The 24,953-nt window shown below is 43.8% G+C and overlaps 2 long non-coding RNA genes across 2 annotated transcripts in view; one reads left to right on the top strand and one right to left on the bottom strand.

Moving 5' to 3' along the window:
• LOC309370144 overlaps positions 1–24,953 on the bottom strand; it is a 253,335-nt gene that overhangs the window by 151,132 nt on the left and 77,250 nt on the right. The window lies entirely within an intron of this gene.
• Positions 7,914–24,180, top strand: LOC309370148. Its single transcript, XR_014168447.1, has 4 exons — positions 7,914–7,943; positions 9,821–9,902; positions 21,541–21,617; positions 23,878–24,180. It is a non-coding gene; the product is annotated as an uncharacterized lncRNA (long non-coding RNA).

The raw sequence follows: 24,953 nt of genomic DNA, 5'->3' as shown, positions 1-24,953 counted from the left end.
TTTCAACAAAGAGCGAGGGGAGCATATTTTAGCATATCCCATAAATCATATGCACTTACAAATGGCCTAGCTGTTCATTGCTGCTAGTGTAAACACTGCTCTGTTCTCATCCAACCAAGAAAAGAAGCAGGAGGAATTGACTTTGACAAATGTAAACTATTCAGCGTTTGTTGGCAGGATTCATTTTACATCAGTCAACAACAATTCTGCCAGGACTGCTAAACATCTTTGGGGAGTCCACACCCTGACAGTGATTTCTACAAAATATCCCAAGGAGAACCACAGGCTGAAGAAAAGTGCTAGTATAAATTTAGCTGGAACTTTCCAGGATAATGTTTCAAATCTTTGGCAATTCAGGCTAGATATAGACAGTGACAGTCAATGGACTTATGCATACCCTCCAACATTTCTCCGATTAAAATAGGGACATCTTATTTGATAATGATGGATGGTGATGATGATATATATATACCCCACCCATTTGACTGGGTTGCCCCAGCCACTCTGGGCTGCCTCCAACATATATTAAAACCTAATAAAGCATTAAACTTTTAAAAACTTCCCTATGCAGGTCTGCCTTCAAATATCATCTAAAGATTATATAGTTATCTCCTTGGCTCGGGGGTCACATAACACCATATCCTCCAACATTTCTCTGGTGAAAATAGGGACGTCCTATCAATGAAAAGTAGTACATTCTGGGATCAAATCAGAAACTGGGATGGCTTCTGTAAACCCAGGACTGTCCTTGGAAAATAGGGGCACTCGGAGGGTCTGATCATTTTCAGTAAGACTCCACATCACCTCCCACTAAATTTGGTAGATACCTGAAGGCCTTTTCATACATTATATTGTCTCAAATAGAAATTAATCTCTGCAGAAAACAAAATTTTATCTGGAATGTTTGAAGGATGGCATGGGGGGGCAGTGGTAACTTTCAAATATGTGTACCCAATCCTATAAAAAGTACTCACAACTTCCTTCATGCATTACAGTACTCCCAGCATGTCAGCTTCTATGGGCAATAATAGTTTGATTTGAAAGTTGTTGCGTTTGGCACTCTAATTGCATTGACTTTAGGCCTTAATAGAAATGGAATAATTGAATAACCCTGTTTTAATGGCAGGTTTCTGTTTTGGTATACTACTAGTAGTAGTAGTAGTAGTACTAATAATAATAATAAATTTTTATTTATACCCCACCCTCCCATATTAAAGTTTGCTGCAATCCAATCATGTCATAGTAAGGTTTGGGCTTATGTTGACTTCTTTCCCTGCAGAGGTGGTAAATCTATTTAAGTGTCTGCCCCCAGAAATGGATAGAACTAGAAGGCTTCTTGATGGACTCACCCCAGGGATTCCCCAGGGAATCTCCAGATGACATGGCTGCTGCTTCTTTCAAAGCCTAAATTGCTCAGAGGGATACTGAAATAATTTGAGCTGCTGGCACAAGACCATGAGAGCACCATCTTTCATTCCATTGGGAGTGAAAGTCCATCATTGTACAGTACAATCCCTGGAGGATACTGCCTCCCCCACTGGGGAGCTGAGAATTGCCAAGGCTGTAAGAGAAACCTTGAGAAAGGACAGAAGGGAAGAAGATCTTTGGCTACCTCATATTTAAGCCTAACACAACCCACCCTGTCACAAATCCTTAGACTCTGCTGACTTCTAAAGATTAATTGAATTTTCACCCCCCCACACCCTTCCTGAAACTTACAAAAACTGCTGGGCTGAACACCCTCAGCGGTGACACCCTGTAAGTGGTATTCCCCTCCCTAGCAAGACCCACGTGGCACCAACATTGCTACTTTTGGGGCGCAAGGCTAATTTCATTCCCCTTCGCTTTTCCGTGTATTATTTTTAACATGTTGTTATTATATGCAATGTTTGTATTTCCTACTGGTTTTGTAAGACGCCTTGAAAGCTCTACATAGAAATTGTTCAAATTGACCAAATGAGCAAACCAGTAAATAAACAAACCAGATGCATCTCTAAGGGGAAGAAATAGCCCTGATAGTAATTACCAGGTATGATTTGCTATATCACTTTCTGTGCCTCTTAATCAGCACTTCCTCAGCAAGATAACCATGAGCACGAACTTGATTCTGAGTAGACATGATTAGTGTTGTCCTGTACAGATATCCTTTTGCTCTCCTTTCCTTTCCTTTTTTAAAAGTATATTTCTATACTAGGTTGCAAACTAAGCCCGCAGTTTGTGCACATTCAGCTTTACATGGATGGGCAAATTTTTAAAAAAAATTAAAAAGGGGGCAGAAAGGGGGTTCCTGGAAAAATGACTTTGGTAATCCTACCCACCATTGAACCCAATGGGTTGTGACTATACATGATTTGGCTTCAGGTGCAATCCCCAAAATGTAATCCCTATGGAGGTTATGGGGCTATGGTACTCTGATGTTATATTAAACCTGGAAGCAATTGGTATTTTGCCTTCTCAGTTAAAGATTCAAGGTGGAGCCGCTATACTAGCTTTTTGGAAGGTGGGTCACTGTTGCTTACCAGGGAGGGCAAGGTGGCAGTGAGATTGCCATGATGCTAATGCAACAGCAAGAGTGCCAGTTTGGATCCACCGGGCCATTTGCACTGCACCAACTTCCCTGCTGCCTCTCCCCTTGACCTCTCAGTAAGCAACAGTGACCTAACTGCCACTAAGCTAGTGTAGCCCCCCCCCCCCATTCTGCAGCAGAGTGCATCATTTTTAGACTTTTGGCCTTTAAGCGATAATTTCCAGGTGAATCCTTCCTTAACTGCAGCTCCACAGCCAGATCAGCCTTCCCATAACCTCTAATTAGTTCACAAAACCTTTTTTTTAAAAAAAATAAAAATCTTGTACCCATCTCTGTATCTCTTTAACTTAGGGACAAGCATTTCCTTGAACACAGCATGCTCGGTTTTTCCGGCTTGTGGTGCCAGAAAGGAGGGATTACATTTTGGCTGCTGGCTGCCTTCCAAACTATTTTAAACTCTATTCCCCCATGTCTTTGCAAACACATTGATCTTTAACAGTCTCAGCATTTCCCAAGTTTCAAGGCTCAACACTGATATTATTCTAAAACCAGATTTATACTCTTAGGAGACAATGCTCTCAGAAATATTGTGGTGCTAACAGTAAGGCCCCTTCCTAGACATCTAATTGGGTCCTAGAGATTCATTTCTTTATCTGGGGTAAGCAAGGACTGGAGGGTGACTGGTAAAGCAATGTGCTATTATTGAGCCATGTTCACCAAATGACTACGCCCTCCTCCCCACACAACCTGAATAAGGGGTCTGCAGGAGCATTGTTCTTACAGACTTCCCATATTTCAAATAGGAAGTACTAAGGTGAGCATCTTTCTGCTGACACCACCTTTTCAAACCGTGAAATGTATCATGCACAATAAGCACTCGTCAAATCAGGACAAAAATAGCTCCATGGTGTAAAGGTTGATACTTTATTTTGCCTCCAAGGGCAGCGCAACATGCTGGTCTTGCATGTAGGCAAATTAGTTTTTCTTCCAGAAGATGTTTCATCAATTCTCCCTCAACTGATACCAATGTGGCTGCCAATATCAATATCCCATGGAAGAGATAACAGGAGAAGTGCTGGAGCGAGGTGGGGGATGTGCTGGTGTTTTGTTTGGTTTTTTAAGTTAATTTGGCTCCTGCCTCTCAAGGTCTTTGGTTTATTGCAGCATTACGCCTCTTCCTGGTGCAATACTGCACGGATTCCGCACGCTGTCTTATGAAGCTGTTTTCCTCCATAGCAGTTGAGCCCCCACCCCAATATTAAGCATTGTGGACACTGACTTTGGTTCCCACTGTAACCATTGTCCTGATAGATCAGATGCAAAACGGCATCAACAAATGTTGATGTCAACATTTGTGTGTTAAGGCAGAACAACAGAAAACAACAGGTTCTAATTTCCCTTCCCATTACCCGTTGCATTCCATTATTGCTATTTTAGTTATCATCCCCCCAAAATGGTAGTTATTTATATACACCATGATGAGTCTAGTTAGTCTTTTGACATCTCACTGCCCCCCTTGCAGCAGTGATCCATTGTGTGGCAAGTCTGTTCACAGCAACGCTGAGCAAAGGGGGCTTTCTGAACATTAGAAGAGCCTGCTGGATTAGGCCCATGGCCTACGTAGTCCAGCATCCTATTCTCACAGTGCCCTCCCAGATGCCTGTGGGAAACTCCCAACCAAGACCTGAGCATAAGGGTATGGGTTCCAGAAACTGATGTTCAGAAGCATTGCTCCCTCTGACGGTTAAGAGTTTACACTGCACTGGGTGACCTTGGTCCAGTCACCATCTCTCAACCTAACCTACCACACTGAGTTGTGGTGAATGTAAAATGGAAAGGGAGAGAACCACCTATGCCACTTGGGGCTCCTTGGAGGAAAGGTGGGATAGAAACATTAGTACAGTGGTACCTTGGGTTACAGACGCTTCAGGTTACAAACTCCACTAACCCAGAAATAGTACCTCGGGTTAAGAACTTCATTTCAGGATGAGAACAGAAATTGCACGATGGTGGTGGGAGGCCCCATTAGCTAAAGTGGTACCTCAGGTTAAGAACAGTTTCAGGTTAAGAATGGACCTCCAGAACGAATTAAGTTCTTAAGCCGAGGTACCACAGTAGTAGTAGTAGTAGTAGTAGAATTTCTCTTTCCAGTTTTGCCTGTCGCATTTTCAGTCTAGCACTCAAGAAATAGCAAAAAAAATTCTCAAACAAAATCACATTCATTTTATACTTTAAAAAATAGTAATAGCTCTTGTAGCTTCTTTAGAAAAAAGTGCTGAGAAATACCAGTGAACTTAGGATTTGTTGCTATACATACTGACGCTACTGTGCACATAACAAAATGGTTGTTTAGAGAAGAGATATAACCGTAACTCCTCTGAGCTGTGCTGGGTTTCTGGCTTGAATCTCAGTGGATACTCAGAAAGTATGCTGCCAGTTGTACACACACACACATACACAATCAATGAACCTCGAGTTATCAGTCTAGCTGCTGCTCTGACTTTGATTGCCTTTAAGTGTATGATGGCAAAGGGCCCATTGTGAGAAGATGCTATTAAATTTGCATTAAATTGTTACTAAATTCATAATAATATCTGTGAATACCAACTAGCCTCATAATGATAGGCCGGGAACAAAATTACAGAAAATTGTAGTCTCTCTTTGCTTAGAAATTCTGCCTATTATGGTGAAAATTGTGAGGGGAAACCCAGGCAAACTGTTTAGTATTTTAAGAAAGTAACAGTATTCATATCTGACCTCTGGTCTGTAATAAAGATGATTGCAAAAGGCTGTGTGCTGATCAGAGGAGGCTTGGCCCCTGGCTCTACTCCCCTAAGCTAGTCCATCCCTTTCTCACCAGCTCACTTTTCATCTCCTGTTCCCTGAGTACAGCATTTTACTGAGGTGAAAATTCTGTGCCTAGGCTCTACCATTTCAGCTTGAAGGTGGCAGCTCACACAACAGAAATGTTCTTCACAAACTAGTGTCAGGGAGAAGGGTCTGCAGAGGACAAATGCCCATTTGTAGGGACAGTTTAGATACAAGCCACTCTTGCAAACGGACATTGCTGGGCTCACTGTTTACGTCAATCAGTTGACTGGCACAGACAGTGAGCACCTTCAATGTCATCATCTGATGCCATAATGACATCAAGTGGTTGACAATGGAAAGCTCCACCCACCTGGAAATTTGGAAATGGGGTTCCTGGACATGGGACGGGACACACCAGTGGGCACTTTGCTGAGGCCCCCTCATATCTGGATCAGGTCATGTCCAGACAGCTGGAACATCAGAGCAAGTCATCTAGATCTAGAAAGACTGGATAAGCAGATGAAGCAGAGGTGGAAAAAGCAAAGCCAGAACTACATATTACCTGTAGTTCCATGGTTATTTTCCTGTGGACTTTCCTTCTTAGAATAAAGCAGCTGCAGATGCCTTCAGGCTAAGCCAAGGATCAGTGGGCTTCTCAACATGTCCCCCTCTTGATCTCTACAAACTATGAGGGAGAAGATTCAGTGACTTCTATCCTTATATACACCACTCAATCAGAAGTCAGCTGTGGTGGTTTTCTGCTATAAAAGAAAGTTGCTGGTTATGTGTAGCTCTGCTCCAAAAAGGAGGAGGGAGTCTGGACCTTCAATGGGAAGGTTTGATGACACTCATCGCCCATCATGCTGACAGGCCCTTAGCTTATCATGGATATAGTGACAATTGCTAAGACTTATAAAGTGAAAAGGATAGCTAGCAGCACACAATAAATGGGATAGCTCCAATCACACTGAAGTTTGAAAAAGAAAAGAACTCACTTGAAACCATCTTGCCCAGTTTCTCAAAAATCTCAGTTTAGAATCTGCTTCAAGATGCCAGGTTCACATTAGAAAAGCAATCCCAAAAGACAAACATTTCCCCCATACGCTTAAATGTTTTGCTCGCACTCCAGCATATATTTCATTCTTCTATATTACTCTCTAATGAAAGAATCCTTATTCTGAAGCATCTCTTGTCCCTTTTTTACTTTCTTGGCAATAATGAAATGCTCATACAATCAGAGTAAGGGTATTTTGTACCATCAGAATAATTAGTGATCCCTATTCTGTAGTGATAAGAACATCTGGAAATGTAGCAGCTGTTTGGGTCTGATGTAAAAGAGAGAAAGGACACCAAGAAGGTGACTGTTTTTCATGGACTATTGGATCCACACTTCCTACAATATGATATGGAAACCACAAAAAATGCATGCTTATTTCACTAAGAAATCAGTAAGTCAATTACCTCCCTACTGGGGAAAGCAAATATTACTTAATTTGGACCTTGTAAACATTTCCGTTAGAAATGACTTATAGGTATGGCAGCAAAACAACATCAAAGGATGGCTATCTCATATTGTAGCTGCCTACTGAGACATCAATAGCAGCCAGCCCAGCTCAAGTCATTAGTCAATGTCTTGGAGAACAGCCAATATCAGAAACTTCAGGGAAATTCAGTTTCCCCCTAGAAGACATTTGTGGACTCACCTACAGAAAGGGAAATTTCTAGAATCCCTTACAGGAAGGTTTAGGCGATGAAAAATGTGTGGTTTTAACCACACTGCTATAATCATAAATGTCTTAATTATCCACAGAAATATCTCATCCTATTTGAATCCTGCTAAAACATTTAGGTTTCTGCCCTCAAACCACATATTCTAAAGTAGGACTATCACAGGATTCAGGCTGCAATAGTTCATTCTGGCATGCTCTCTCTGTTTGTCTGACACAGAGATGTGTGTGTACACATATGTCTATATTTTCCTTCTTCCAATTAGCTAAAGGAACGCCAAAATTATTACCCCATTTTATCAGTGTAAAAACTCTGAGGTGGGTATGAGATAATCAGCCTCATATAGCCAACATGTTTATCTCTAATTAATGTATGAAGGCGTTAAGACCATAGAGTTAGCTGTCCTGCCAGGCTTAGCTAGGTCACCCCCCTTCACCTTAGGAGGAAGGGTTATGAAGCCTTTTTGCACCATAAGAACCCTTCCAGGAAGGAGGTCTAAGCTGGATGTTCCATGGCATAAGCAAGCCATTTTTGTGTTTCTATGCAAATAATTTAGAAACTCACTACTTTGGAATCTAAATCTTATTGCTTGTCTTTTCTGAATGCTGTATGGAGAAGCATGTGAAGGAAACCATTTTTAACTTACCAAACAGGTGTTCTTTTTCTATGCTAAGGGAAGTATAATTTAAAGTTCTAACAGTATGTATTTCCACGCTCTACTTTGCTGCATATTTTATGATTTTAAATCTCTGCTGGGGTTCTCTCACCAAAGAGTATTTGCCCCAAACCTGGATCTTGGCATCCAGGGAATTTTCCTTTATACCTTTTTTCCCCCCTTGCCACCAACAGCTGTGAGGAAGAAGGGCAACATCTAAATGTGAGAATAGATGGATGACATTTTCCTTTAAACATATTTTTCCTTTGACCATAATGCAAAAACTAAACTAGGATAGGCTGGTATTAACTGGCTCAAGGTCACCTACTTAGTTAAGTGGCTGCAGAGGGATTTGACTGGACCAAGTCTACCTCACCCACAACTGGACCTATGTGCCTAAACATATTCCCAATCCACTTAGAGCTTGCACTTTTCTCAGGGAGAGTGGGGGGAGCATGAAATTTCAATTTCAGGTGAAAAATAGGGGCCCTTGAATTTCCTTTTCCCTCTACGTAATTCACATTTTCCAACAAAATATGTGAATTACAACCCATCTACTTTTCAAATTTTGCAGTTCTCCAAATTTTGTAATGCAGGTCTCCAACTAAATACATGTGGACAAAAATGTATATTTTAGGCGAGAACATGCATAAAATAAATGTATTAATGAAAATACAGTATTAAATGCATTATGAGGATATTGCTTGCAAAAATGTGTATTTCAGGCACAATTGTACACACACACACAAATTGCCTATCTGGAAAAAAATGCACTAAAATGCTGACGATTTTTATGAACATGTTTTATAAAATGATGACGACGACGATGACAAACTTATGAAGAAATGTGGAGACTTAAGGACTGGACAAATGAAAAACTGAAAGAAACTTTAGCTGCCATATTTGCCGCTCCCTACGATAAGGTCTTCATTAGCTTAGTGGAACTTGGATGCAGGGACAAGACAACTGCCTTCTATTTTCTCTTTTAGAAACCTACTGAAGACTTTTCTATTTCATTAGACTTTTGTCAACTGAACTGTTATTAGTTTTGCCTGTGGCTCACACTGTTAAACACAGGAGTGACTGATGCAGTGTGGCAGTACTGCACAGCTATCCTCCCAACCCCAGCATCACCGCTATATAACTGGACTGGGCAGAATGACAGTAAGGTTGGGGCTCCATTAGAGCACTGGTGGGAGGGTTGGATTGGTTCTGCAGTACACCCGCACAGCCCTGACCTTGCTGCCATTCTGCCCCTCTGTGACGCTGTCCCAGGTACAAAGCAGCAACGCCAGTTTTAGGAGGGTAGCTCCACACTCCCTGTTATAGGATGCAATCTTACTTGTTGTCTAGTGCTGTTTTATGATGGAAGCGGGTGGCGCTGTGGGTTAAACCACAGAGCCTAGGACTTGCCGATCAGAAGGTCGGCGGTTCAAATCCCCGCAACAGGGTGAGTTCCCGTTGCTCGGTCCCTGCTCCTGCCAACCTAGCAGTTTGAAAGCACGTCAAAGTGCAAGTAGATAAATAGGTACCGCTCCAACGGGAAGGTAAACGGCGTTTCCGTGCGCTGCTCTGGTTCGCCAGAAGTGGCTTAGTCATGCTGGCCACATGACCCGGAAGCTGTATGCCAGCTCCCTCGGCCAATAAAGCGAGATGAGTGCCGCAACTCCAGAGTCGGTCACGACTGGACCTAATGGTCAGGGGTCGCTTTACTTTTACCCATCATGGTTTTAATGTAACTGTTTTGTATTTCTACATTTTGTTCACCACTTGGATATTTTTATAGATAGGCCATCTACTAATTTTCTTTTTAATAAATGGACAAATACAAATAAAATCCTTGTCAATGTTGGTGGCAGCCTTATTCAGAGCAGCACAAGCGTTCCCTTCGTGTTATTGAACATCTTCCCTTGTTTATTCTAATGTATTCATTAAGGCCTAAAACATTACTTGTTTAAGTGTGCCTATTGGCAGGCTTTTCCAAGGCTGTTCCTGACTCACTCCTCCAGAAGGAGAAAATTCTGATGCAGTCCTTAGTAACATATTGCATCTATATTAAAATTGCTTCCTCTGTTTGCTTTTTCCGCCCTTCTTTCTAGTTGAAGAGTAGAAGAAAATAGCCTTGGGGTCTAGGCAGATGTTTTTGAGAAGTGGTGCCTTCTGGGAAGAAAGGAAAAGCAGGTGAGGTCACTAAAAGGTCACTTAGAAAGAGTTTAAAATGCCAGGAATGGCATATTGATTTTTCACTTTTCTTATAAAGAAAAAGTAAGTATATGCACTCTTAATGTCCTCTGTTCCAACTGCTAGCAATGTTTGTTCTACAGACTATCCAAGCTAAATGGAGCTAACAAATGTATCCTGTGGAACTAGCCTTTTTTTAAACCTGCAGGTAAGGGTGTGCAAATAGGACAGTGTTAGCTTCTCTTGGTTTTTCATTTTTTCCAACCTTCAGTTCAGCTCTTCACATTTCCACATCAGCTTGCCATATGAAAATTCTTCAGCATTACAGTGCAAAATTCTTCCTGGTATACCCTTTTTTGCATGGAATTTCCCCTGATATACACATTTTTGCAAAGCACATGTCTCTGACAATATAAAAACAGATTCTCAGGACCTCAGATGCTGGATTCCTTGCTTGCAAGGCAAATCTTACAGACACAAGGAGCACAGGCAGTCCTGTCTGTCTGGAGTCCTACAGATCTCTTTGCAATTCATTTGGTAATTGCTTCCATACATCCGTTTTCACGCCAATGTTAATTGTTTCCATTTAGTTCCTTATCTCTGACATACATTCCTATCTCAGCGCTTCACTTTGAAAGTGGAGCCAGTCCCTGAAGTCATTGCTTTCATTTTGGCTGGCTAGCTGGAATTCCATTGTTAACCAAAGACAGTCGAGAAACCATTGACCCAGAGTTGGAATGGACAGGCTTTAAATCAGAAATAAACTGCATGGGATGTAGTTGGACTAAAAATAATCAAGGTTAGTAAGAAGAAAAGCACTTGATGGATAGTGAAAATCCACCTAACAATTGAACAGAAACGAAAGGAGCCAATAGGTAGGTACACTTCTGTCTGTTTGACAAATCCCTTTATCTGTTAACAAAATCCATGTTTCTTGCATGTCTCAAAAGGATCAGTTTCTTTTATGCTAGTGATGCTGCAAAACCATCAGCCTATTTTTGCTATCCCATAAGAATCTGGCTCTTTCATTACTAGTTTTGAGCAAGCCCCCACCCCCTGCTGGAAGTTTGCCAGAGATGACTTCATGTGTAATTAATGGAAGCCCTATCTGGCTACGTTGCACAGCAGTAGCAGCTAATGATCAAAACACCTCCTCCTATTAAGTTACCAAGTGAGTTTCAAACTGTTGGTCTGGCGAAAGTTCTGTTTTCCCCACTACAGGCTTTCTTTGGATCAAACTACAGGGACGCAGGTGGCGCTGTGGGTTAAACCGCAGAGCCTAGGACTTGCCGATCAGAAGGTCGGCAGTTCAAATCCCCGTGGCGGGGTGAGCGCCTGTTGTTCGGTCCCAGCTCCTGCCCACCTAGCAGTTCAAAAGCACGTCAAAGTGCAAGTAGATAAATAGGTACCGCTCCGGCGGGAAGGTAAACGGCATTTTCGTGCGCTGCTCTGGTTCGCCATGAGTGGCTTAGTCATGCTGGCCACATGACCCGGAAGCTGTAGCCAGCTCCCTCAGCCAATAAAGCAAGATGAACTCCAGAGTCGGTCACGACTGGACCTAATGGTCAGGGGTCCCCTTTACCCTTTACCTTGCAGGGCAATCACAGAGGTATGTTGAACATGCAGTTTGTCTTGTTCACAAACACCTATACAGTGGTACCTTGGGTTAAGTACTTAATTCGTTCCGGAGGTCCGTTCTTAACCTGAAACTGTTCTTAACCTGAAGCACCACTTTAGCTACTGGGGCCTCCCGCTGCTGCCACGACACCACCACACGATTTCTGTTCTCATCCTGAAGCAAAGTTCTTAACCTGAGGTACTATTTCTGGGTTAGCGGAATCTGTAACCTGAAGCGTATGTAACCTGAAGCATATGTAACCCAAGGTACCACTGTAAAGCTGGTGGACCCAGAAACTTAACTCCGGGCTATACTAAATAGAGTTTTGTTACAGAGGAGAAGGAAATTTTTTCACAACCCACCCCACCCTACCTAGCACTACACAACACTGCATTGCAGTGAAGTGGTTAGATCGAAGGTCTAGGACCTGGGAGACCAGGGTTCAAATTCCTGCTCAGGAAGCTGCTCAGGGTTCCTGCTCAGGGTTCAAATTCCTGCTCAGGAACAATGATGTACACCATCTAGAGCTCCAGTGGCAGTGGAAATGAGACATAAATATAATAATAAATGATTTTTTTAAATAAGTGATTTCCCCCCATGCTTGGTTCACTTTTGAGGGCTAAGTGCTTCAGAGCTACTAAAGCACAAGGTAACACAGGGAAAGGGGGAAGATTTCAAGCCCCTCTCCTCTGGGCACATATTTTGTGCAAAAAGTAGGCCTCCGTTCCTCTACGGTATATGTGATTGGAGCAACTATGAGGCTGTGTATACAACTTTTCATTAAAGCACATTCTTCTCCTCAAAGAATTCTGGATGCTGTAGTTTACCCCTCACAAAATTACAGTTCCTAGCAACCCTTAAGAAACTATAGTATCCACAATTCTTTTTTGTGGGGGGATGCACTTCAAATGTGCTTTAAATGTACAGTGTGTACACAGCCTGTGTGTAACAAACTCATGACTCCAGTTACAAATAGGTAGCCGTGTTGGTCTGCCATAGTCAAAACAAAAAAAATCCTTCCAGTAGCACCTTAAAGAACAACTAAGTTAGTTCTTGGTATGAGCTTTCGTGTGCTCATACCAAGAAGTGTGAGCTGAAGAAGTGTGCATGCACACGAAAGCTCATACCAAGAACTAACTTAGTTGGTCTTTAAGGTGCTACTGGAAGGATTTTTTTTTTTTGTTTAAATTCATGACTGTGATACATAACTAGTTTGGCCATACATCTGGAGAACAGTGGAGCCCCACTTCATAAAAATGCATAACAGGAGAGCCAACCCAGTGCCATTTTATAGTACAGTAGACTCGTAGCTGCCAGCCCTAGGCATGTAGGTCTAAGAAAGGGGGGGGGCAATTAATGTATTATCCAGTGTATGTATTCCTGTTCCACTTTTGTTGTCAGAATTACAGATTAAGAGATTGGATTTCCTTTCCCCAGTGGCCAATCAACACATTTCCTTTCCCCAGAGGCCAATCAACACATACATAAAGTGACATAAGGAAAACCCTTCAAACACTTGCTTTACCCCTTTCACTGACCCATAGTTTTAAGGAGAAATCTGCTTCTATTGCTGTGCAGCAACCCAGCACCTAACTTCCTCAATAGCAGACTTTGTTTCAATAAGAATAGGCAAAAATACTTCACTTGCTCTGGCAGCAACTGTCACATGAGATATCTTTTCTCCCAAAGGGGTTGGGTACTCCCTTCTTAGCCCACTCAGACACAGGAAGTAATTCCCCTTCTTTCATTTTCTCAGATTAACCATGGTTTGCATCTTATGTGTACTGATGCAAATCATAACCGACAAACAATAATCTCCTTAAAAACCACAGATGGTAATCACAGTCTTCAAAGTGTTTGCAAACCATGGTCACAGCGCACTTGGTTTGTGCTAACCATGGCTTGTTTGGGTGCAAGTGTAATGTGAAACCACGTTTAATGCTCAGAAAGGAGGGAGAACACCCCAGAGATTAAGAAAAGTCTGACTCCCAGTTTGCAAACCATTGTTTCCCAGGGAGCCAGTGGTATGTCTGCCATGGGCCGGTATGATACCCATGAGTCTTTCACCTTTTTAAATGATGTCTGAAATCATGTTGCAGTTATAGCGTCTGGGTTTCATTAAGCTACCTAACAAATTAATTACTTGAGAAATTAGATGTAATGCATCGCAAAATCTAAGTGCTGCTGAACTTACATTTAGTACATAGCTGTAGAAGATGTTAGCTAAATCACAGACAATGATGAGTGAAGTTTGGCTTCAACTGGCGGCGAGTGTTGGCTGGGTGAATGTGTGACTAAGTAGCAATAAAGATTTTAGTAGATGCTGGAAAATCCAAAGCCTGATTAATGTATCTGTGAAAACTTCTCTATGAAAGCCAAGCCGTTATCTCTAGATAGCTACGAGTCGCCATTAAAAATTGAGTTAAAGCTATGGGAAGAGTTGAATACTCAGTCCTCATTCACAAACAGCATTGCACTCGCGGGAATACCCTTTTTATGTATATGATGTCACAACAAGAGGTTTTTAGTAGCCTGATTTGTTCGCAGTCGTACCAGAGACTTGACAACATTCTGGGTGTAAAAAAGGGGATGCAGCTGGAAAATGGAGTTTTAGCTGCAAAGACACAATGGTGGGATTTATTTTAAACTTGTCAGAAGAGAAGCTTTTGAACTGCTTGGAAGTTTCCTCCATGCTTGAAGAGGGCGCAGTAAAGAAGCCTAGGCAAACCAAATGGGTAACGAATTCTCCCTGTATATGTTCTACCTCAATACATGTTATGCCTTCACGGCTGGAGGCAGTATTCTTCTGAATACTAGTTGCAGGGAATCACAAGTAGGGAGAAGGTTGTTGCACCCAGGTCCTGATTACAGGCTTTCCATAGACATCATCTGCTTGTCTACTGTGACAACAGTGCTGTGCTTGATGGGCTTCCCATAGGCCTGTTTCTGGTTGGACACCGTGAAAACAGGATGCTGAATGATATGGGTCTTTGGCCTGCTCCAGCAGGGTCTTTCTTGTTCTTATGTACTTGGGCATTATGAGTAAAAGCAACAGGAGAGCAGGGCTGCGCCAAGAAGTCCCAGGGCTCTGCTGTCATGTTGAGCAGCCATTCCACCAGGCACCTCTGTACCCAGCACAGGGCCTGCAGAGAGGGCAACTTTCACACAAACAGCTATACATACAGATCCCAGGGTGAGGAGCTGATGGCATACCCTCCAACATATCTCCGATGAACATAGGGACGTCCCATTCCATCATGATAATTTTAACATTTATACCCCACACATCTTCCTGGGTTTCCCAAGCCACTCCAGGCATCTTGCAACATATATAAAAACATAATAATAAGAAGAAGAGTTTGGATTTGATATCCCGCTTTATCGCTATCCTAAGGAGTCTCAAAGCGGCTCACAATCTCCTTTCCCTTCCTCCCCCACAACAAACACTCTGTGAGGTGAATGAGGCTGAGAGACTTCAGAGAAGTATGAGTAGCCCAAGGTCACCCAGCAGCTGCATGTGGAAGAGCAGGGAATCGAACCCAGTTCACCAGATTACGAGTCCACCACTCTTTACCACCCTACCACACTGGCTCTCACATTAAACATTTTTAAAAAACGTTCCCTATAGAGGATTGCCTTCAGATGGCTCGGGAGCCAGATAATTCCATACCTAAGGAATAATTCCTAAGGAAAAGTGGGACATTCCAAGATCAAATCAGAAACTGGGACGTCTTCTCTAAACTAGGGATGTCCCTGGAAAATAGTTGGAGGATCTGTAATGGGCATGTACGTCTACCTGGTGCAACCCCCACCTCCAGCTCATGTACAAGACCTGTCTACTAAACATTCATCCTGGTGTGTTTACAGAGAGATTAGATGTCATGGACTGGCTGGACACAGGAAGAGTGGGAGGCACTAGCTAGGGAACCCCCAAGGGAAGATGGTTCAGAGCCTAGGAATTGGTGGTGGGACGGTCAGAGGAAGTGGTCAGAGGAAGAAGAGGGGGAAGCTTGGGAGGAGGAGGTGTTGGAAGCTAAAGAGGTAACAAGGTTTAGTGAGCCGCGAGAATATGTGACAGAGGGAAGTCCTAAATCAGAATCCGAAGCAGGAATCAGGCTGATGAAGAAGCCAGAGAGTCTCCTCTTTCTGCTGCAACAAGCCTTCCTCCACCCTAGGCTCCCAGGACCTGTAGAGGTATGAAGAGGGAGGTGCAGAGACAGGCATGTTGGTGGAGTATCAGATTGCTTGGGAAGGACCTGTGGGAGTAGGAGATTTAGGCTGCTGTGGGAAGGCGGGGACTTTCAGCCTCCGCAACTGCCTCATAGGGACAAGACCCACGAGAAGAGTTGCCATACTCATTAGGCCTGGCAGCCCTGAGCAGCTCTTCCTTATTTCTTCAAATAAAGAGTTAACTTCACTTACTCCATGTGATTTATTATTGGCTGGTGCCCTGACATTAGACAATGTTCCATCCCACACTTTCCAGGGCGTTTTTTCCATCACTTTCCATATCACAGAAAGGTCTGATATTCAATGGGGAAAACAGGTTTGTTGCACAAGACCTCCCAGTCAACTAGAACTGTGCAACCTAAACTGGCTGATAAGTGATTAATCAAGCTGTTTGTTTCTTTTTACATTTATATTGATCTGTTCTGGTTTGGGATTAACAGAAATACGGGGGGGGGATAGGTCATGTTTCGTTCAAGTTTAAGAAAATATAAAGTTGCAGGTTCGTGTGATTCCCTGGCTAAAAACACCTTGTATCGCTGCTTGAAGGCAGGGTGGGGGAGAGAGACCAATTTAGCTGCTTTTGTAACAACCTTGATTGTAAAAACAATATGCCCTCTTGGCATTATGCACCATGGTTCCTTCTGTGCGCTATAATTAAGATGAGTGCAGTTCTATATTTTGATAATAACACGGTCTAATCTCTTTGGGGTATTGGGGTACTAGGGAACCGTAAAGGCCTGAAAACATTTCCATTTAGAGCTGAGACCAAATTTATCAGAACGTTTCAGAGAAAATTGTTGATATTTTTCTTTTCCTAACCCCTCTAGAAAAAAGGTCACTTTCCATAATTATCTGTGAACATTCTTAGCCATTTTCCTGGTTATTCCCAAAGCTTTCTTTATTTCAGCATCCTAATGTTGGGGGGGGAGGGGGAGTAGGTGTTTGCAATTGCTAAACAACTGGTCAGTCAGAAATCTCAGGTGATCTACTGCAGATCAGTCAGAGACATTCCAGTAGATTCTGATCTACCTTCTGCTCACGCCTGTCTTGATGAGGTCTTTTTGTTTTATAAGCCAGGAGGTTGCGCTACATTTAGGATTATGATGGAGGGGGGTTAGGGTGGGAGAGGATATAAAAACATTTAAAGGTTGGGATGATCCTTTGGGTACTCATAAAGATCAGCCAAATACACGTCTGAGGAGAACCGCAGGAGAGAAACCATCTGTTCCAAGGTGACCAGTACATTACTAAGGAATAGGTACCTCCAAAATCTGCTTCTCATCACCCCATAACTGTCACACATGACAAACTCACTTCCTACTGAAGAGTTAATAATACAAGAGAAAAATACCGACTTGAAAATCTGTATCCATTGGATGTTAAAGGCATGGTGGAGTTCAGAGATAAGGGAACCACACCTTAAGGCAACAGCAGATTCAGAAAGCAGCAGGCTAAATCTCAGGCAGTAACCTTCCATCTACCCTTTAGTGCTCACAAGTATTTATCACATTATTTTGCAGTGTTTACAATCAGTTCACATCATCCTTCCTTCCTTAATCTGGGTTCTTCTTAACCGAAATGGATTGAGAGAAAGAAAAGAGAGGTATATATAGAGAGAGGTATATATATAGAGGTATATATATGTGTGTGTGAAAGTATGTAGACCAGTGGAGGAGGGGTTTATACAGGCTTCCTCAACCTTGGCCCTCCAGATATTTTGAGACTAGAATTCCCATCATCCCTGACCACTGGTCCTGCTAGCTAGGGATCATGGGAGTTGTAGGCCAAAAACATCTGGAGGGCCAAGGTCGAGGAAGCCTGGCTTATCACCTCCTTCCTACTGGTCAAACTATCTGATGACCAGGGTTGGGGCGATTTCCAACCTCATCAGGGCACTGACCTTTTCCCGATTGTCACATTCCCACTGCAACTTGACCCCAGCCCTCTCTTCTGCAGAGTATGATTCAACATAATCCCAACTCAACCATAAAGCACGGTAGGTGACCATAGCCCAGTCACTCTCTGTTTCAGCCTAACCTACTACACAGGGTTGTTGTGACGATAAAATGGGGAGGAAGAGCAATCTGTATACCACCTGGAGTTCCTTGAGGAGGGAAAGGTGTTCACTGCTTGCAATGAATTGCTTCTAATATAAACGTAATGCTAACTAAACGAACAAAATCCATCCAATGAGCACAGATCTGAAACACCCGGCATGGAGTGGGTGCAGGGAGAAGCTCTGAAAAAGGACGTTGCAACAGAAAGGCAGGGTGAAGAGGAAGGCCCATCCTTGTAAGAACATAAGAGCCTGCTGGATCAGGCCAATGGGCCATGTAGTCCAGCATGCTGTTCTCACACTGGCCAATTGGATGCCTGTGGGAAATCTGCTAGCAGGAGCCACATGCAAGAGCCATCTCACCTCCTGCTGTTTTGAGTAACTGGTATCCAAAAGCACTGCTGCCTCTGATTGAGGAGGCAGAGCCAGGCCATATTGGCTAGAATAAGGTTACCAGATTTTTTTCAATGAATCCAGGGACATTTTTCAACTTCCTACTAAATAGATGGATTTTATCACGGGGACTGATTTGTAAATACAGAGACTGTCCCCAGGAAACGGGGACGTCTGTTAACCTTAGGCTGGAAACTATCGACAGCCTTAAAGGTAAAGGGAACCCTGACCATTAGGTCCAGTCGTGACCGACTCTGGGGTTGTGGCACTCATCTCGCTTTATTGGCTGAGGGAGCCAGCATACAGCTTCCGGGTCATGTGGCCACCATGACTAAGTCGCTTCTGGCAAACCAGAGCAGCACACGGAAACGGCGTTTACCTTCCCGCCAGAGCGGTACCTATTTATCTACTTGCACTTTGACGTGCTTTCGAACTGCTAGGTTGGCAGGAGCAGGGACCGAACAACGGGAGCTCACCGCGTCATGGGGATTCGAACCGCCGACCTTCTGATCAGCAAGCCCTAGGCTCTGTGGTTTAACCCACAGCACCACCCGTGTCCCTATCGACAGCCTTACCCTCCATGAAATCATCAGCACTTCACTACTACAAAACTCCTTTCTCGGTTGCCTTGACTAAAAGAAGCAGCTGGCAGGGTTTTATTAAGCACATCTGTGTGCAACATGCAGTTTAGGTCTATACGTTCCAGTAATCAGCATAAATTGAAAGTGTATCTCATGCGTACATCAGCAAGCCTTCCTATTTAACTGCTACAACTTCATCTGAATGAGACACAAACTGATTGAAACACTAAGGACTTTGATGAGAGTCCCAATTTTCCAGGGACAGTCCTGGAATTATGAAAGCCATCTCAGGTTCTGATTTGATCCTGGCATGTCACTGTTTCCCTTGCCAGCACTGCCACCACTGAGCTCAGGGAAGAGGGTGAGCCAGCACTTGTCCAGAGCGGCGGTAGCTGTGCGGGAGCATCCCGTTTTATCTCCATGGCCTCTTCACTGTAGCAGCTGCTGGAGAACGGGAGAGGAGGAGGAGAGGTTGCTGCCACTGAGGCCCAGCAGTGGCTCTCCAGGGCAGGTAGAGGGCAAGGCAGTCCAGGGCGGAAAGAAATGGGGAGCCTAAGGAGCACAAGGAGTCTTGGTTGTTTTCGTTTTTAAGCTTTGCATACACATCTAATCTTGCCCCTTTCTAAAATTTATCGGTATATGTTTTTCTTTTTATAAATCTACCAAAGAATAAAATAATCAGGATTAAGGGGTTTTCTCAGGATTGTGGAGGGTGTGTGTGCTGTGTTCCATTGCGACACTTGCTTTTCTTCTGCTAGGAAATGTTCTATGGGGGTGGGGAGCAAAAAATGGGGGGGGTTTGAGGAGGGTCAGTTGTGAGGGTGAGAAAGGTCCCTACAGTGGTACCTCAGGTTACATACGCTTCAGGTTACATACGCTTCAGGTTACAGACTCCGCTAACCCAGAAATAGTGCTTCAGGTTAAGAACTTTGCTTCAGGATGAGAACAGAAATCGTGCTCCGGCGGCCCGGCGGCTGCAGGAGGCCCCATTAGCTAAAGTGGTGCTTCTGGTTAAGAACAGTTTCAGGTTAAGAACGGACCTCTGGAACGAATAAAGTACTTAACCCGAGGTACCACTGTATTTTCATCTGAGAAACGTCAGGGGGTATGTGTTAATGTTTGGGTAGTACCGTATTGGCCTGAATATAAGCCGCACCTTTAAAATTGAAGAGGGGGGAGAGAGGGGGGAAAATACCCGAATATAAGCCGCTCCATTTCTTGTTGCTCCTGGCTGCATCGTGGGCGTGGGGCGAGAGCCGCGCTGTGTTGCCGGCATCCTTTCCCCTTCCTCGCTCTCTCCCTTCCCAGCCTTGGGGGAGAGCACAAGGGACTACACACAGAGCGCTTAACCGGAACGCTTAACCACGCTCCTGGTGCTGTTTGCCCTGCGCTCCTGGCTGCATACCATAAGGTCGCAAATAAGCCGCACTTTAACTTTTCACAGTCAGAATTTGGGGGGAAAGTGAGGCTTATATTCAGGCCAGTACGGTATATGTCAGGCATAGGCAAACTCGGCCCTCCAGATGTTTTGAGACTACAATTCCCATCATCCTTGACCAGTGGTCCTGTTAGCTAGGAATGATGGGAGTCGTAGTCTCAAAACATTTGGAGGGCCGAGTTTGTCTATGCCTGGTATATGTTGTCTGAAACAATAAACCTTTAGCTCTAGTCCTCTTCAGATGCTCAGTTTGAATGTGCAAAGGGGCAAGCATAAATGGGCAGAAGGAACCCCACCCAACTCGAAAACACTGTACCTTAGTGTCCCTAAATGACAGGTGCACTCTCTGGCCAATGAGTGGTCAGCATGAGTCAGAAGGCGAGTGGCTCATTTGCACATAGGATTTCCAACACAGATGGAAGCGCTAGTCAATCAGGGTTCCCATCCTGTCTTGGAGACCCAACCTGAGTAAGGCAGCTGCTCCAAGCACACATCAGGCAGGGACCATGTCCAGTATATGCAGAATTATTAAGGGAAAGGGGGCTTGCCCTACAAATTCCTGTGTGCCCTTTGTGCATTCAGACTGATCATCTGAAGGCAGCTCATGCTGCAGGAAAACGTGCTTATTTTGACATATGGATCCTTCTTTGAGAAATTGGGCCAAAATAGTTTTGGAATCTCCTTCAATATTTTCTTCAATATCTCCAAATATGCTTTCCCCAAAATCCAGTAACCTTTGTTATTTGGACAATAATGTTTTCCAAATGTTTCTGGTTAGCATTATGCTATGGGTGTCTCATGCACTTGATAAAAAATGATAGTTCCTATTTCCCTCCACGTAATGTTAGAAGGGGACTCTCTAGCTGTTGGCTGGATACGCCACAGCAGGAGCCCGTTCAAACAGAAGCAGCAAATGTTCCAAAGCTGACCTTACAGTCTGCTGCTGTTACCCTCCTATCCTCTGATCCTTCTCATGTGTTCCCACTCGCCTGCTTATAGAAGCAGTTGATCATGCACCAAACAAATTAGTACAAAGATCAAAAGAGTATAATTCCGTCTTAAATTAATTCTCATGTGGCATAATCAGAAGGAAAGGCTGAAACGTACGCTCAGGCACATCTCATGAGCATTTATTTCTGTTTTCTGTTTTCTGTTTTCTTCTCCACTGGCCAGCCGAGCTCCAATGTAACATAAGCTGCTCGGCTTTCATGTTTGATTATGTAAGATATCAGTTGGTATCTGAATTTGCCTGCGCTCCTCTTCCCTTCCCTACTATGCCCACTCCTTTTTCTTTATATCTATCACAACTCTTCAACTGGAAGCCATTATTAACAATGGAGGACCACCTTGACTGCACAGGCAGGAAGGATGGCAACTAAGGCTGCAACCCCAGTTACCTGTGAGTAACACCAAGTGAACTCAGTGGGACTTACTTCTGAGCGGAAATGGTTAGGAACGCACCGTTAGAAAGTAAACGTCTTCCACAGGAAATATCCAAGTGTCTGGTGAATGTTGTGTAGGCCTTTTATGAAATGGCTTTGAACTTTTTGTCATAGGTGGCAGCTCTCTTGGTTAAGGGTCACACCAGCCTTTGCTAACCTGGCACCTTCCAACTGCCGTGCACTACAACTCGTAAACAACCAAAATACCTGGAGGGCACCAGGTTGGCAAGATGCTACAGGATGCATCTTCTGGTACAAGGGTTTCTGGGCAGGGAATCAAATCATTACAGATTATTAGTTTGGTTCCAGTTCAGGTACAGCTGTGACTGCAGTTCTGGTTTGATTCTGCTTCAGGCCAATAAAGGCTGAGTAGATGCCTGAATAGATTCAGTTCTTCTTCCTGAGGAGAAATGTAAATATAATTCACATGACTGTGCCTATTTGCATATGCCATGCAGTGATTAATGTCACAGAGATATTGTACCCTAATCTCAGTACTAGATGGTTAATCACACCAGACAGAAAAGCCTGTACAGGAAGTTGGAAAAGAGCTAGAAGGGGAATGGGGAAGAAATGCAGGAACTGTTTGCTGATTCCACATTAGAACCCGTTCTTGAAAGACAAAGTGGGATGTATATAGAAATATTAAACAAAAGATACATATTGATCAATTGCATCCACCTCCATACCAGCAGATTTCCTCCTTAACGTTTAGAACCCAGTTGAGAGGCCAATAAGGTTTGGGTGGTGTGTGTGCAAAATTAATTAAATAATAATAATAATAATAATAATAATAATAATAATAATAATAATATATTTATACCCTGCCCATCTGGCTGGGTTTCCCCAGCCACTCTGGGCAACTTCCAACAAAATATTAAAATACAATAGTCCTTCAGATATTAAAAGCTTTCCTAAGCAGGGCTGCCTTCAGATGTCTTCTAAAAGTCTGGTAGTTGTTTTTCTCTTTGACATCTGGTGGGATGGTGTTCCACAGGGCAGGTGCCACTACTGAGAAGGCCCTCTGCCTGGTTCCCTGTAACTTCACTTCTTGCAGTGAGGGAACCACCAGAAAGCCCTCGGCACTGGACCTCAGTGTCCGGGCAGAATGATGGTGGTGGAGACGCTCCTTCAGGTATACTGGACCGAGGGCATTTGCTTTAAAGGTCAGCACCAACACTTTGAATTGTGCCCAGAAATGTACTGGGAGCCAATGTAGGTCTTTCAAGACCGGTGTTATGTGGTCTTGGCGGCCGCTCCCAGTCACCAGTCTAGCTGCCACATTCTGGATTAGTTGTAGTTTCCAGGTGACCTTCAAAGGCACGTAGAGTGCATTGCAGTAGTCCAAGTGAGAGATAACTAGAGCATGCACCACTCTGGTGAGACAGTCCACAGGCAGGTAGGGTCTCAGCCTGCGTACCAGATGGAGCTGGTAAACAGCTGCCCTGGACGCAGAATTGACCTGTGCCTCCATGGACAGCTGTGAGTCCCAAATGACCCCCAGGCTGCGCACTTCAGGGGCACAGTTACCCCATTCAGGACCAGGGAGTCCTCCATACCTGTCTGCCTCCTGTCCCCCCAACAAAGTACTTCTGTCTTGTCAGGATTCAACCTCAATCTGTTAACTGCCATCCATCCTCCAACCGCCTCCAGACACTCACACAGGACCTTCACCGCCTTTACTGGTTCTGATTTGAAAGAGAGGTAGAGCTGGGTATCATCTGCATACTGATGAACACCCAGCCCAAACCCCCTGATGGTCTCTCCCAGTAGCTGCATGTAGATGTTAAAAAGCATGAGGGAGAGGACAGAACCCTGAGGCACCCCAGAAGTGAGAGCCCAGGGGTCTGAACACTCATCTCCCAACACCACTTTCTGAACACGGCCCAGGAGGAAGGAACGGAACCAAGGGAGATTAGGAACCAATTGTCCCATCAAGGAACCACATGACAGTAGAGGCTAACTTGCAAGGAGAATGTGGAATCGTCCCTGGACGAGGGGAAAGGGCAGGAGAGAGGTTCTTTCCCAGACAAATAGCCTGGGAAAGTTATACATAGACGTTATAATTGAATAATCTTCTGGAAATTGAAATAAGACTCCAACCCTAATAATGGTTCCTTGAAAGCCAATGCAGTCAAAACCAATAGGACTTACTGCAGGGGAAATATGTTGAGGATTAGAGCCAAAATGTGAAATATTCCATTATTTCTCTTTAAGGAATCTAACACAAGGGATAAAGCTGGCTTCTTTATACCAGAAATGTAGTGTGATTAGGGATGTCAGAGAATTCCAACAAAAAATGGAGGAGGAAGCAGAAATTGCTGCAATTCGTGTGTTTGCTTGCCATCAGGAATAGAAATTAGTCAAGTGAATAGGACGGCATTAATTTACATTGCTGCTGGTAGTTATTTTAATTCTGCAAATAATACATAGTTGATCACAGGCATTTAGATTATCTTCACATTTCCTTTGCACTGAAATGGCATATACCTAAGTTATATGCCATGAAACAGAAGCTGAGGCGTTGATCCAACAAGTGACACCCACCTTGCACCTTCCTTAGGAAGAGGGGTGTGGGCTCAGCTCTTTGTGCAGCAAGGGGCCAGAGTCCTGGGACTCAGCAAGCAAACAGGCACTCCTCTGTGAGGTTTGCTCACACCAGTGCACCAGTTTGCCAGAAGAAGCAGGCTCCTCACTGAGAGGAGGAGGGGTTAGGCTAGGGACGTTCCTTTGACAATCTACTTGAAACGGGAGTTTCAGACCCTAAGGAGGGACCAAGACCTCCCTCAGCATCTGACGCTTCTTGGGGCCCCAATTCCACCATCCCCATCCCACTGGGACTTTCCCAAGGATTCTCCAATTCCTCATCTCCTCCCACTTCTCCTTTGGGTCAAACCACCCCCTCCATGACATCTCATGAGCCTCATGAAATTGACAGAGGTAGTCCCTTAAATGAAACAGGAATTGTTGGGCCTTTCCTTCTTAATCACAGAGCCATTGAAGCCATGCCAATAATAAGACCTGCCTTCACACAGCTTCTCAAGCTAGCAGCTGCATCCATTTCTAGATAAAGACACATCATTTTCACATTTCTTTCCAGCACATTTCTTACACAGGGGCCAAGCGCTACATAACAAAATGACTTGTCAGCAACCCTTTTGCAAGCCCAGCGTGCAGTTATATGGTCAGGCTCCAAGAGTCTGAAATAAGGATTTAATTTTTATGTAATGAGATGGGTTCAGGATCCTAATTAAATACAAAATTGATGATTAAAATATATTTAGCTTTAACAA

Source organism: Podarcis melisellensis, assembly GCF_964234715.1.
Source record: "Podarcis melisellensis genome assembly, chromosome: 5".
In the NCBI taxonomy this organism is placed as follows: domain Eukaryota; kingdom Metazoa; phylum Chordata; class Lepidosauria; order Squamata; family Lacertidae; genus Podarcis; species Podarcis melisellensis.
Note: the sequence above shows the minus strand (reverse complement) of the source record. Positions and strands in the feature narration are given on the sequence as shown.